This window comes from Gavialis gangeticus, unplaced genomic scaffold, assembly GCF_001723915.1.
Source record: "Gavialis gangeticus isolate Ggan-Ray unplaced genomic scaffold, GavGan_comp1, whole genome shotgun sequence".
NCBI classification, from domain to species: Eukaryota; Metazoa; Chordata; order Crocodylia; family Gavialidae; genus Gavialis; species Gavialis gangeticus.
Genome location: NW_017729032.1, coordinates 174219251 through 174233789, shown reverse-complemented (window position 1 = coordinate 174233789; position 14539 = coordinate 174219251). Strand labels below are relative to the sequence as shown.

The window sequence follows — 14539 nt, the reverse complement described above, 5'->3', positions numbered from 1 at the left end:
CCCCCCCTCCCCCAGCAGTCCCCAACCCCCACCCGCTCTCCTAGCCCCCATCCCCATGGCTGCTCTCCTGCCCCAGCTCCTGGTACTTTAAAAAAAAAGCCCTGGTATTCACTGGGTGCTGCTGAGTATGGGAGGCAATCCCTGCTGCCTCCCACTGTCCCACACTGCATGAGGGGCTCTGCCATGAGCCTCCTGACCCCCCATAGATGCCATGCCCAGGCCAGCTCTGGCCCCTTAAGAAAAAAAACAAAACAAGAAAAGCCCTGCACTCACCACTCCTGCAGTGGTCTCAGGGCTTCGGGGGCTTGTGCAGAGCCCCCCATATGGCACAGGGCAATGGGAGGCAGCAGGCATTGCCTCCCCACCAGCAGGAGCAGTAAGTCTGGGGGGGGTTCAGTTTTTTTTTTTTTCTTAAAGGGCCAGAGCTGGCCCAGATGGGGCACCCATGGGGGAGCTGGGGGAGTGGGAGGACTTGGAGGGCTCATGCAGAGCCCCCATGCAGCAGGGGGGGCAGCAGGGATTGCTCCCCACCTGGCAGCACCCAGTGAGTTGGGGCTTTTTTTTTTCCAAAGAGCTGGCAGCTGGGGCACGCAGGGCAGCCATTGCCAGGCTGGGAGAGGGCTGGGGGATGGGCCTGGCCTGGCTGATTTGGAGATTTGGCAGCAGCCGAGTCTCTGAATCCGATTCGGCCAATTGAATTGGGACAGTAATTTGAATCACCAAATTGAATCACTGTCCCCCGAATCGGCCAAATCCAAATCTGAAGCAAATATTAGCTGCTCCATACAGGCCTAATTCCCAGTATAAATCCTGAACACAAACAGAAAGTGTCTGGGCGACAGGGCTTAGCTCGATCCCAGGCTATTTTGCTGTTCCTTCTGACTTGTGTTCACTGACTCCACTTTCTGCTTGATCTCCTGCTTGAGCTCCAAGCTTTTCAGCCCAGCTTGCTCTCTGTCTCTGCTCTCTGCCTGATCTCCTGACTTGTCTTCTTCCTAGATCCCATTCTTAGGTTGACCGCCTGGCTTTCTGACCACGCTTGTTCCTGGATTATGCTTGCACTTCCTGATCCTGGTTGGCCCCTCAATTTCTTAGTGGCTCCAGACCTGGTCATCCATGATCCAACATGACACCAGTATGCTATAGAGATTTTATAACCAAAGAATACTGGAGAGTCTGCCCAGAAAATTTTAAGATATGTTTTTAGGTCAATATTATCTATTTTCAAATCATTAGGCATATCATATTGGAAAATATTCTTTGGGTGCATCTACATAAGAGCTGACTAATTAGCTCCACAGTAAAACATCACCATCTACACATGCAATCCTATTAGACTAATACATGCCACCACAGGGTAGTCCAGTTAAAGTCAAGTAGTACCCTGTGGCAGCATTGTTTTGTGCACTGCAGAGCACATGTAGATAGTGACAGGGCTGGCCAGGGCACAAGGGTGCTTTAGCGCAGGGGCTACCTGCTGGTTAACCCTGCACTGGAGCAATCTCATGCCCCAGCCAGCCCTTCTGTAGCACGTTGAGCCGAGTCAGAGCAACCCTGGTCTGGCATGCTGCTCTGGATACTGCTGCAGAGCAGCCCCAGGTCCCCTGTTGGGCTCCACATGCTACACATGAATAAACTCTGAAGCAAGAAGCTCCAGGATTTATTTGTGCACAGTAATTGCACGTGTAGACACACCCTTTGAATACCCTTTTTACCTTTACTTTTATCCTTCAATGATACCCAGAAAGGAAAACAAAATTAAAAAGTCTTAAATATTAAGACCACAAACTTCTGATTATTGCATGGTGTCAATACAGTGCACAATTATAGTTTGTAACAGACTGCATTGTCAGCTTGGACTCCATTTCTTGGCAGGCTCCTGGGAAAGGGGAACAAAGCTTGGGGGAAGCTGGGGTTTGGTGTGTGAACAAACTGTTAGGGAAAGAGAGCATGCATGTTGGGGAGGCTGCGATTGGTAAACTGGGCAGCAGAGGCTCTGGGGCTATGAAAGGACTGATGCTGGCAGGCTGTAGGTGATGGAGTGAGCAGTGGACCCATAGGAGCTGCAGCAGGATTGATCCTGACAGGCTGCAGCCAGCAAGACACATGGGGAGAGCTGGAGTGTGCAGTGGAGCCAATCCGTCGGGTTAGAGTGGAAGGGACCCCGTTATGGGGTCTGAGACGAATGGTAACTGGGTATATAGGAAATCGGGGGTTGGTTTGAAAGCTCTCAGAGTGGAAGAGAGATCCAGGATCACTTGGTGTGAATGTCCCATTGTTACTGTTTCTTATTTGTCACTTGTTTATTTACTGCTGAAGGTGTTTTACCACTGGGTGACTGCTATTCCCCTGTTATGTTTATTCCCAGGGCATGAACCTTAATACCTATCTGCCTCTTATGTTATCTTCCATGTATGTATTCTGATGTATATAGTTATGTTTCTAATCTCCTAATCCCATTGGCTGGTGACCCTAATCGCTCAGTATCCCTTTTATATAAATTATAGGATTCACCTTTGGTTCCATGTGGCTTTGGGGTACGCTACAACTTATTTAGGTGCTTTAACCATACAGTCTATATTTTAATTTGTTCACATTTCTTCTAATTTTAACATGAACTCTAAATTTCAGAGTTTTATAAAGTCTTCTTGGGGATCGTTATATGTATACCATGACATTTAATCTAATTTATTGTTGTATATTTTCAACTTAATATTAACTTAGGTGTTATCTGGAAATATGGTAGATGCAGTTCTTCTCAGTAATTTAGAGGAGGCAGAATCTACAGAAATGTCAGATCTATTGGATTAATAGGTAACTGGCAACTGGCTGGAATGGGAGGTAGAACTTTTAATGACAAAGAAAATCTTTCTCTAGATGGATGGAAACTGACTATAGAAACCTTATTTTATTCATAGACATTAGGGCTGGAAGGCACCTCGGAAGATCATCGAGTCCAGCCCCCTGCCCAAAGGGCAGGAAAATTATTACTGTTATTGTGTTTTTATAAAGCATCCTAAGGAAGTTAAGACACAAGTCTCTCACTGATATTCGATTGAAGTTTAGTATCTTAATCCCACAGATCCTTTGAAAAATCTTAGCCTGCATGAACCATACAGAAATAAAAGGTTGGCAGAAAATGAGTATTACTGGGCACTCTGAGCAACAAAAATATAAATGGAGTAATGTGAAAGAAAAAGAGATGGTTTGCTTGTGCCATCCTACATTTTCAAATACAATTAAATCATTTAGTTTAGTATGGTTCAACATTATTGTATTTTGTTTCATAGCAGTATATGTTCTCTAATTTTTCAGCAGGTATGGAAGCTGCTAGATTGAGACAAGAGGGAGCAAGTTTCAAAGGCTTATTCAGAAATAAAGCACAGGTTTTAACACTGCAAGAAGCCCCATAATACATTGTCAACAGAATTAGGGAATAAATGTCTCTAAGGGGAAAAGCAAGATGGCTAATGCCAAACATTAAATAATCATGTGTAAGGCTTTCAAAATGGTGTGGTTGACTTAAAAAAAAAGATTTTTTTCCTCCAGAATAAATTTTGGAGCTTATTTTATTTGCGTTTTGCATTTTGAGCTGTCATAATGCACTCAGGTCACATTTTTAAGCTTTCCTTTCCGTAAGTGCTAGGAACTTATTTTTCTTTAAACACAAGGTGCGATTCTTACTTAGTCACCAGTCTTCACAAACAGAGGCTTTAAATAAAACATCAAATAAGCTAAGACTTGTGATAAAATTGTGAGAATAGGCATAATTGATAAGGTAGTTTATATGCCTATTTATTCCTTAGCTTCTCTTATGAGACCAGCACATCAAGGATGATAATTAAAGCTATTATGATGTAGGAGAAGTGGAAATAATAAAACTTAAAACCATAAGATGGTAACACTTTGTGGTCACTGGGTCAGCCTGACCTATTTTTGAACCAAAGGAGAAATATTTCACTTCACCTTTTTTCCCCATCTTTTAGCACCTTCAAACACCTTTGAGTTAATTTATATTCTTCCAGAAATCCCATACAAATTGCTTAGAATTACAGAACATACATATGAGAGAAAATTTTGCTTGGTTTACAACTAAGATATTGGGAAAGAAGATATTCAAATATTTAAGTAGTCCATTACATATAGAAGCTACTACCAAAAGTTTTTTAATAGACCTTTCCTTTGTCCATTGTGTTGCAAAACAGTACATAAAGCAATAATTCATAGTTGGAATGAACTCTTTTAGAGATATTTAACAGATTATGTTTTCATTGGTTCTTGAAGGGCTTAATTTCTTTTCTAGATTTCAATAAAAACCCAATCCCTGCATTTCTACTGCCACAGTGAATGGTGATATCTGACAAGAGATGACTTATTTTTGTGTGTTTGTATTTGTTCAGAGGCTATTACCACAGACACAAAGGTTAATTGGAGGAATTATCCTAGAAAGAGAAACTAATCTGATCATTTTTCTGCCAAAGTGTGAATTCTATTTTTATAAGCTTCTTCAGTGGTTATAAAGTAAAGTAAGGTCATTTAACAGTACCCAAGAAGATGTCAGTATGCCCCATCTGGATGAGCATATGGTGAAAATGTAATTAGAAAGAAGGTTTTACTAGTTTCAGAATACGTTTCATTAACAACTTTTTCATAAAACTGGAACAGGGAAATCTGAAGTGAATAAACGTTCACAAACTCCTCCTCTTCCATACCCCATGTGAGTTGTATGCCAAAGCAACACAAAGTGAAGCAATTTCTTAAGTAATAGAGCCAGCATAAATACAAACACAAAAGAGATAAAATGTTTTACCCTCAAATTCAGGTGGACATTTGGAAAGAGAGTTTTCTACTGAAAACCTTTTTTAGAATGAGAATTAAAATTGAAGTTGGTAATGGGATATTAAATGTATTTTATCTTCCTTTTGAATACCTGCCTACAATTTTGCTTGTGTTCACAAACTGTCAAAGAATGCCTGTCTTTATTTCCTTATTTCTTGCTTCTTCCACTCTCAGGCTTCCAATATATATTTTTGGATCTCTGCTCATGAAGCATTTTGAATGCTAGCCTGTCTCATTGGCTTAAGCTATGTGAGATACAGGTCACATGGCAGAAGTCATATAATACTTCTCAATGGCAAGGAGAAGTCAAACAAGGACAGGAAGATAAGAAGAAACTCTTCAGGGTTGCCAGGAGTTATGTTTAATAGCAGATAAAGTAATAAAACAGGAAGTGACCCTGTTAAAGCCTGTTTAAGAAAGACACTTCTCTTCAGCACCCCAGATTTTCACAAAGAATCATCCTAATATCCTGTTCTCTTACACAACTTCAGTGGCTACCTGACATGCAGCCAAATACCATGCATATATATAATTTTAAGAGTGACCGGAGTTGGGTGTCCATCTCTCATCTCTGGTACATTTGAGTGCTCTGGCCAGTGGAGGATGTTTGCATCAATTTGGACCTGAAAGCAAATGGAGTATAATATGTACTGGTGCCCCTACTGTTCAAGAGTTGAGTTATGGCATATAAAAAACTCTGTTCTTCAATTCTTCTTTAACATGGGAGTCACTTCACTGACTTGAGAAGTTACTCTTGACTGCCAAAGCTGTGTTGTAAGTGAAAGTGGAATCACAGACTTTCTTTTTCGATTTGAGCAGTGCCCCACAGGTGAGGTGATCTCAACAACCATTCTTCTGGTCTAGGCCCACAAGGTAGCATAAGTCAATTTTATGAAAATTTGTTAGAAACTGTTAAAACAAGTTACTGGCATGTCCATAGACAAGAGTCCTGTATGTTTACTGGATTATGTTTCAAAATACGCTGTAGTTTTTCTACATGGGGTAGTTTCTGCTTATACAAGCCAATCAAGTTTATTTAAAAAACAAACTATGCTGGACCCTTTTAACTTGAGATGAAATGTAGATCCTCATTATTTTCTCTACATGCCTCAGTAAAGCCTTTTGCAACTCAAGGGGAAAAAGCTGAAGGATTTATTGAAGAGAAAATACATTGCAAATTAATTGGTGTTGAAAGAGTCTACACCAAAATGGAATGAGCTATGCCTGTTTGCCTTGCTTTTGACAGGTTGCATTCTAAGTGGAATGACAGTAATCCATCTGCTTTTGCCTAGCCCAGCTCCCCAGTCAAGTGAAATCGGCCTTCTACAAAGCGCTAGAGCATTTCTCCCTCTGCTCAAATAAGGAAATGATATGTACAATTCATCATGAAGAATTCAGCCAGCCAGCAGAGTGAAACCTTAAAATGAGGTCCTAGCTTCCAATGTGCGTGTTAGAATAGGCAAGCTTTTCACTTGATATTCTGGTCAGGTAAAATGCTGGGGAAAGTAGACTTCTTTTTTCTGAGGCAAAGTCCCAACTCTACAAACACTGAGTGAGGGTCTTCTAACAGTACAGTAGCACCATGCTTATAATGGTAATAAAACATGGAAAGAATCACCCATATTAGCTATAACCATCAGACCACCTGGCTAGTATAGTTGAAGCAAGCATGTCACAGATACAACCCAGATATTGAGGTGTCAATATTCAGGAGCTGAGGATCTATGATACTGAAAGTCCAGGAGCCAAAGACAAAGGGCAAAGTAATGGGCATCAATCTGATTCTGAGGTATCACAATGGGGGGTTGAGATGGGTCTGTGGACCAAGCCAGGCCACAGGTCAGGAGCTGGAGAATCCAAAGCACGCAACAGGATAGGCAGGAGTAATGTGCTGGGATCCAAGGCAGAGGTGGTCTGGAACAAGACTAGGGCAAGGCTGGAGTGGCCCAGATAAGCTGGTAACCATCACTGTTGCTGGGACAAGGCCCCAGGGAAAATGGGAGGACTTCTACAGCCTTGCCATCAGGGAGGGCCCAGGTTGAGCTGAGTCAAGCATTCATGTCACTCTTAGGTGGTGTTGCAGCTCAGAAGACCTGCGTTTGAGCCCAGGGGACCTGAGAGCATGGCAGAAGTACACAAGTTATTTCACTATGACATTTACCTGCATAACTCTTATTAGTGTAGACTGGGCTCAGAGAAGAAAAATCACACACAATGACTGAAATTTTACTAATAATGTTACATTTTTTAATTTTGATTTGAGCTTAAGCAAACACTTACTCAAGAAATGTAGGTCCCCAAACAATGATTTAAAATAAAGATATAGAAACATAAACCCACAGAAAGACCCCACAAAATAAAAGTAAAGTATCCAGCAATAACTGAAACAAACAAAACAAGTTTGACACTATACTGCTTTAAAGTTATTCCACCCACAATTGCCTCCAGAAAACCCATTGAATTGTCTTTGCAACACACCCTGAATATTAACAGATTAAGATTGTATCAGACCAAAGGAATAACCAAATTTCAGAGCCAAATGACTCAATGGAAAATGCTCTCCTGGCATTCCCTCTCCTCCCCTCCCTGCCCCCAAACTCTGGTTCTCTCTTTCTCTCTCTCAGTTTCCTGCTGAATGCCACTGGCAAGAGCATCACACCGGGAGGAAGGCATGTCTAGAATAGAGGCACTGGTAATGCTATAGATTAGGTTTGCATGAAAATTAACACTTACAGAGGCAACAAAACCCATTTTCTCACCCCCAATTAATTAATGAAATTATTTAGTCTCCATATTGCAAAATGCAACTGCTGTGCAGTGGTTAGAAGGGTGGTCCTAGATTTAACTTATTTTGTTCTTTTTTATGGTTTATATTGATGGGGTATACAATCTAAAAACCACAAGCCAAAATTTACTAGAAAACACACATACACAAAGACTCTTTTCATACATTATGGTCTTACAAATCTGTTCTATTTCTCTGCTTTAGTGAGATGACATAACAATAAAAATGTTTCTATTTAATCTCATCTAGCACTGAAAACCAGTCAGCTATATTAGAACTGCTATCATTATCTATAACTCATGGGTTTAAAAAGGTGGGGGTGGGGAATAGGAAGTACTCTGGTAATTTACTGGATACCCCTGCACTCAACATCTTTATTGCAGCTTTAACTTCACCAAGGCATAAGAATAGAATGGAAACGTTAGGTAGCATTCAATTATGCATAGCGCTCATATGCATATAGGGAAAAGTCTAGTTCATTGAAATAGACCGTCTCTCATTCCACAAATACTGGACATATTCTTTTCTCTGGAGACTCCAGTGCAGTGAATTTTATAAAGCTACCATGCTCTCATTAAAAAAAAAATTGCTAATTCACTGAAATAAAGCAAGCAAAGAAAAAGACAAAGAGCTCTTTATAATTTGCCCCTCTACAGGAGCATCTTCATGTAAAACACACGGGAGCTGGAGGTAAGAGAATAGGATATGGGACATGTTTGCCTGCTAAAGAAATGAATATGAATTTATAGTAACCATTAAAATGAGAAGAGAGAGTCTCAACATTCTTGTTATTCTTTTAACTCCCTGTTTTGGAGAAGGATGGAGGAAGGGCGTGAATTTAAAAGGATTAGCTACTTGCTCATTAATTGTGTACAAACATACAGGATTAGTCTTATTGACTGCTAACTTGGAAATGCAAATAATGATAGAGAACAGAATTTCAATAATCTAGAATGACAGATTACACTAAAGGGAGCTAAACTTGTCTGATAGAGCTGTCATGTGAAAATTAAACTTGGGAAATAGAATGGAAAAAATGTAGATGCTTGGATAATTATTTTTTTTCTGATAGATCACTGTCTGTCCTTTAGTGCAACATGGGTGAATGATTCCTCTGAGTCAACTTCCTCAGTACGAGGGTCAGCAAACTCCTTTGAAGATGACAGAATTTTCATTCACCTCAGGATGCTTTATACGACTTCACATTTGGTATGTTGGCAATCATATTCCAATCCTGTTCCCACATGGTACTCCCTGTATGATCAAAGCAGTATTTAATATCACTAGCTACTGACCTAGAACTATTTACAATACATTAAATTTCACAACAGTCCTCTAAAGACAACGTATTTTAAATCAATCAACTCAGGAGCTAGCAGTAGTCTATACACAGCAGCACAAAGATCATTATGAGATAATTTACTCAACTCCTTTGAACCCCACACTATGTTCCATGTTGCTGCAACTAGAGTTCTCCTAAACTGTTCCACAGTGTAAACACTACACTGCAATCACTTCTGTGTTCTAGTGTAGGAGTACCAAATACAAATTAATGAATAATGTCCTGTAAAGGAAGAATGACATGGGGTGGACAAAGCCTTCACACAAAGTAAAAAAGTGAGAGAGAGGCTGGTAAAGGAATGAAAGATGTTGAACTGCTGCACTCAGGTAGAAAAACATTACACACCAAAAAGGGTGTGTAATGTCTTTAGTGATCTCAAGGATAGGAACTCCCCCAAAATACTAAAATAAAAACCCAAAAAGCAACTGAGCAGATACCTGTCAACAAGAGAATAATGAAGGTTTAGCTATAAGAACAGCATGCTAAGGCAAAGATTGTGCAAGTTTATGTATCAATCAATGAAGCAAGTGACAATGGAAAAATAATCTTCTACAAACACCTTTAAAGAGTATGTCTTGATAGATGCTATCTCAAAGCATTATTTGACTACTGTTATGGGAAACTTCAATTCAAAAGTGGGAAGTAAATAGTTAAAAAGTGAATAAAAGTAAGTCTTTAATATTGGAGACACCAGCACTATGGATCAAGATCCATGGAATTCACACTGGCTAATGATTTGGCAGCATAAGGAATGACATACCCATCTAAAGATATTCACAAAGACACATGGAAATTCCCAGATAGGATGTATGGAAATAGGATTGACTATGTACTGGTGAATGGTCTATGGACAAAATCCATACATGATGTTAACACTTCTAACAGAGAGCATCCGACAACTAGTTTTAGGATTTCTGAAAGCAAACCATGAATAAGGAACAAAAAGCAAAGTCATGATGTAGAAAAGTGGCCTGATTCTACAGAGGCAAATGATTTTCAGGCAACTTGTGCCTTGGAGGAAATGGTAGAAGAGTTGTGAAAAATGCTCAAAGGCATCATCATGAGTGTCTGGACAGAAAGATTCCCAAATAACCAGAAAACAGGAAAGCTATGAAAAGGAAGTCACACTTGGTAGAAGAGAGAAGACTCAGAATAAAACATAAGGAAGATGGGAGTGAATACCCTCTCTCTCTCTCTCTCTCTCTCTCTCTCTATATATATATATATGAGAAATCAAAGCCAAAGAAATTATAGTAAATATAAGAAATGACACTAAAAGAGGGGTTTAAGAATGGACATGAGAGTCAGAGAAAGCTTACAAGAGGAATGATGTATAATAAAGTGCGTATAGCTACAAAGAAATAGCTGGTAAGTTTACACATTGTGGAAACAACATTAAAAGTAAAGATGGTAAGTCTTGACAAGTGATGAGGAAAAGAAGGAAGGAACATTCAGCAATTACTCAACCACCCAAGCCTGGACAGTCTCATTGTAACAGAGATGGATAATGTATGTGTGCGTGCATGCATGTGTGCATGTGTGTGTGTGTGTGTGTATACATATATACACACCTATATAAATTAGTATGCAAAATCTGGGACTGCAAGCAAGTCTCTCAAGAAAGTTGAAAGAGAACAGCAGAAATATTGCTGAAGAAGGGTGAGTAGAAAAAATGTAGGGACTGCAGGGGCACTACTTTGCTCTTAGTGACTAGAGTAATCCTCTACCCTAAGGAAACTGAATACTTATACTGGAAATAATGAGGTTTTAGGGGCAGGCAGATTTGCATTCACCTTGGCTAGGGAAAGACATTTAAAAAGCCTGAGCCTGAATTGATTAAATCTTTGCAGATTAGTCTAACCTGGCTAGACTAAATCACTTTGTAACTGTACAGGCATCCCAGAAATGCAGGCACATGCCTGCAGTGGCTCAAGCTAGAAGCTGGGGGACACTAGAGCAACCCTCCCTTCCCTTACAGTGCTGAGCTGAGTGGGGTGTGACCAGGCCCCAGCAGGATGCTTTGATCAAAGAGGGGTTCCCCCCCACTCCTGACCAGCTCAGCAGGAAATTGATAACTATGTTTATCACCCCTAAGTGGTTATCACCCCATTAAGAAAACAACAGAGGGGCATTGCCAGCTATCTGTTGATTCTGCCTTTGTCCTGCCTGCCACAGCACTGACCATAGTGGTCTATTAGCTAATGCTGAGAGGTGTCTGCAAGGCAGAGTGGCGGGGGGGGGGGGGGGGGGGGGGGGGGGGGGGGAGGAGAGGGAGCAGGGATGCCTGCAGTCTGTACTGAGCTCCAGCCAGGGAGCAGAGGGGAGGGGCCAGTCCTGTTGTGTAGCAGAGAGCTCCACCCAGCCCAGAGCACATGCTGAGATGCTGGGGGTGTCTTATTTAACTTAAACCAGGAAGGGGTCTGGGACAGACATTGCATAAACCAGTTTGACCCAAATCAGTTAAGTCTGATACTACATTCAACCAGGTTTAGCTCAAACTGGTTTCAGCCATTTTCAAACCAGTTTATGTGCACTAAATATCTGTTCTGCTACAGGTTTGAACCTGTTTATGATCACTTAAACCAGTTTATGTGTAATATCTGTCTCTAGCCCCCAAGACAAATTATATAAAAACATCCGTTAATCCAGAGGCCAACAACTATTCAGCTTCACCAATTTTGAAAAGGGATTGACCATACAGACCACTGTCTAGAAATTTTTGCAAAGTTCAAATTTATGGTTTCCCCAGAAGATATACTGACATCATCACAAGTTATTGTAGACAAATAGACTCATGCCTTAACAAATATTAAGAGTGGCTCAGTATTGCAACCAGAATAGAACAAGGCTGTATACTCCCACGTTTGGTTTCTGCAATAGTTGTGCACTTAATAAGGAATAGTTTGAACAATGGAAGTACAGAAGTATACAACAGAAGCTGTGATCTGCATTTTGCTGGTGGTGTTGCATTGCCAGCAAATAGGGTAGAAGGCACAGAAAAGCAAATGGATAGCAATGGCAGCATCTAATGGAATGAAAGTCCATGTAAAATAGTAAATAAAATTGGAAATCCAGAAAGAATAAATGCAAAGACTGCAAATAAGGAGCTGAATCAAACCAAAATGTTTTGTTACACCAAGAGTGGCAACAGGGAATAGTAATGCAAAGAAGAAATTTTACAATGTCTACATATAAAATTCCCCAAGATGATGTTACCTATTTTTATTGTTAATGCAGTAGTGTCTAGGGATATGTGTGCATAGTGACCTCAGTGCTCTTGGGCAGAGGTTCCTAATCATTGAACCGTGGCCCAGTACCAGGCCACAAAGGGTTGGCTACAAGGTCATGACACCAGCCCCCTGCTTGAAGCCCTGTCCGTCTGCTGCCAGTAGTCACGTGTGGGGTTAAAGCTGGGTGGCAGGGTAGCCCTGAGAGGGAAGCAGCCAGCTCCGTGCACCCCATCATGTTCCTGTGCCGGTCCACAGTATAAAAGAGGTTGGGAACCACTGCTCTTGGGAAATGCCACTTGAGCATGCCCTGCCAACTTGTGCTTGCCCATGAAAACTCAGAAATGGCATGGAACAATAACAAAAACAGCTTCAGTAGCTTCACTGCTGCATTTCTGCTTTCAGCACCTGTAAGTAAGAATGGGTGTGCACCATGTATTTGAAAGCCTCCCTTCCTTATAGAATCAAGGCCCAGATGAGGACCTCCCTAGGGAAGTGGTGCTCAGCCTCCAGCCCACAGGCTAAATCTGGTGCACATGGTCAGATGGGCCCAAAAATGGATCAAAAATTTGGCAGCAGGAGAGCAGTGGTAGCATTAATTGCTCCCAGAGCTGTGGTAATTAATGCTGCCACAATATTTATGGATCCATGCAGAGCCCTACTGACCATATGACCTGGTCTTATGACATAGCCTGCTACTCAGCAGCTAAATCCAGCATTGGGGCTATATCGGGGCCATATCCGGCACATAGGACTGTGCTGGGGTGCCAGATTGTACCTGTAAATTGACCCTGTGCACTGACCCCAAGCTGGATCTGGCCCACAGAATGACCCCATGCCACTCACTGGCCTCTGAGGCTGGGAGTTTGAGCCCTAGGATTTCCCTAATGCAATGCACTGTATAAATTAATGTTAAAAGGCAACCTCTTCCCTAGGAAGTGTATAATATGCTCAAAAGACCTCCCAGACAATGTGGGCTCCTTTATCCCCCACCCTGTAGTAAAATGCCTAGAAAAAAATGTGAGCTACTAGGTCTAGTAGCTTAACCAACCTTGTTTAGAGAAGATGAATTTGGGAAACAAGTTCCAAACCTGGGGACTCTCACACACGCAACAAGATACCATTCCAGCAGCCCCTTCTCACTTCAGCCTTGGGGGCTCTAGCCTGATTACCTCAGCCGAGCCCAGCTCTGAACATATCGCACAAAGAAATAGACAGGCTCCAAGATAACCAGATGCTGTTATCTTTTATGTCAGATGCCCTGGCATAACAGATTAAAACCAACATAGTCAACTTCACTTAAAAGTCTATCACAGATCACACTATTGTTTATAATGCCCACAGTGTTAAATGCTGTAAATAATCAAGTAGTCATATCTAATACTAGTATCAGTTTTGAGGGGACAGATAGACATAGCTGTTGTACTGATATTGAAGAATACAGACTCAAGCTGTAATGATGCCACATGATTCTGCAGCGAGACAAGTGTAGCAAAATCACTCAAACTTTAACACTCCTTCATCCAGCTTCAAAGTTGGGCAATCTAGCTCACTTGTATACTTATTCAGGTATAACAGTGAGATTTTAACAGCTCCACTCCTGAGCAGCTGCTCCTCTTCCCCTGTCAAGCAGTGAAAACATACATGTGTCCATACCTTGATTAATCTCAAAATGTATCACCAAATATAGTGCCTTATGATGTAAATAGTAATAGACAATGCTAACAATGCCCCTATCTGAATGGTCAGCCTCACTACACTGAGAAGGGATATAAAAAGTTGCTTTTTATAGTTACTATTTGGCAATACAGTTGAACACTTAACTTGCCAACCTGCTCCATAAGTGACGGCCTTCACGTCTTCAAATATACACACGTATGTAGTTCTTCCCAATTCTTCTGGTAACTCTGTACGGCCATCACTATACTGCCTCAGTTTTTCCTTGGTTGAGTCTCAGCTAGACATTAGGGCTGTGTGAAGCTTCATTCCCTGATTCAATTTGGTGGAGATTTGGCCTGATTTGGTGGCTGAATCTCCAAATCTGAATTGAATCAGAAGACCCTTTAATCTCTCCAAATCGAATCAGAACCCTCTGAATCAATTCAGAGACATTTGGAAAGATTTGGCGAATCCGACATAGACACAACTTTAAATGTTTTTGCTACATATCTCTAGGTAATAGGCAGCTCATGAATGCTGTGATGCTGGGGCACATGTAGTGTCCCACAGAAGCATTGGTGGGGGGACAGTGCACTCGGCAGCAGATCCAGAAGTCCACTTCCGGGTCCGCTGAGGAGTGCTCTGTGGGCCCCCCCTACACCCCCAGCTCAGTGACTGGTGCCTCCT

The 14539-nt window shown here is 41.4% G+C and overlaps 1 protein-coding gene and 1 long non-coding RNA gene across 3 annotated transcripts in view; one reads left to right on the top strand and one right to left on the bottom strand.

Annotated features, from left to right (window-relative positions):
* Window positions 1-3533, top strand: part of LOC109303111 — a 23349-nt gene extending 19816 nt beyond the window's left edge. Inside the window, exons 1-2 of one of the 2 annotated variants that reach the window (XR_002099014.1) lie at window positions 1997-2188; window positions 3316-3533. This is a non-coding gene — a long non-coding RNA (uncharacterized LOC109303111). Of the gene's footprint in view, window positions 1-1996; window positions 2189-3315 lie in introns of those variants that run through there. The other variant, XR_002099013.1, reaches the window with a different exon arrangement.
* FRMPD4 (FERM and PDZ domain containing 4) overlaps window positions 1-14539 on the bottom strand; it is a 590635-nt gene that overhangs the window by 146909 nt on the left and 429187 nt on the right. The window lies entirely within an intron of this gene.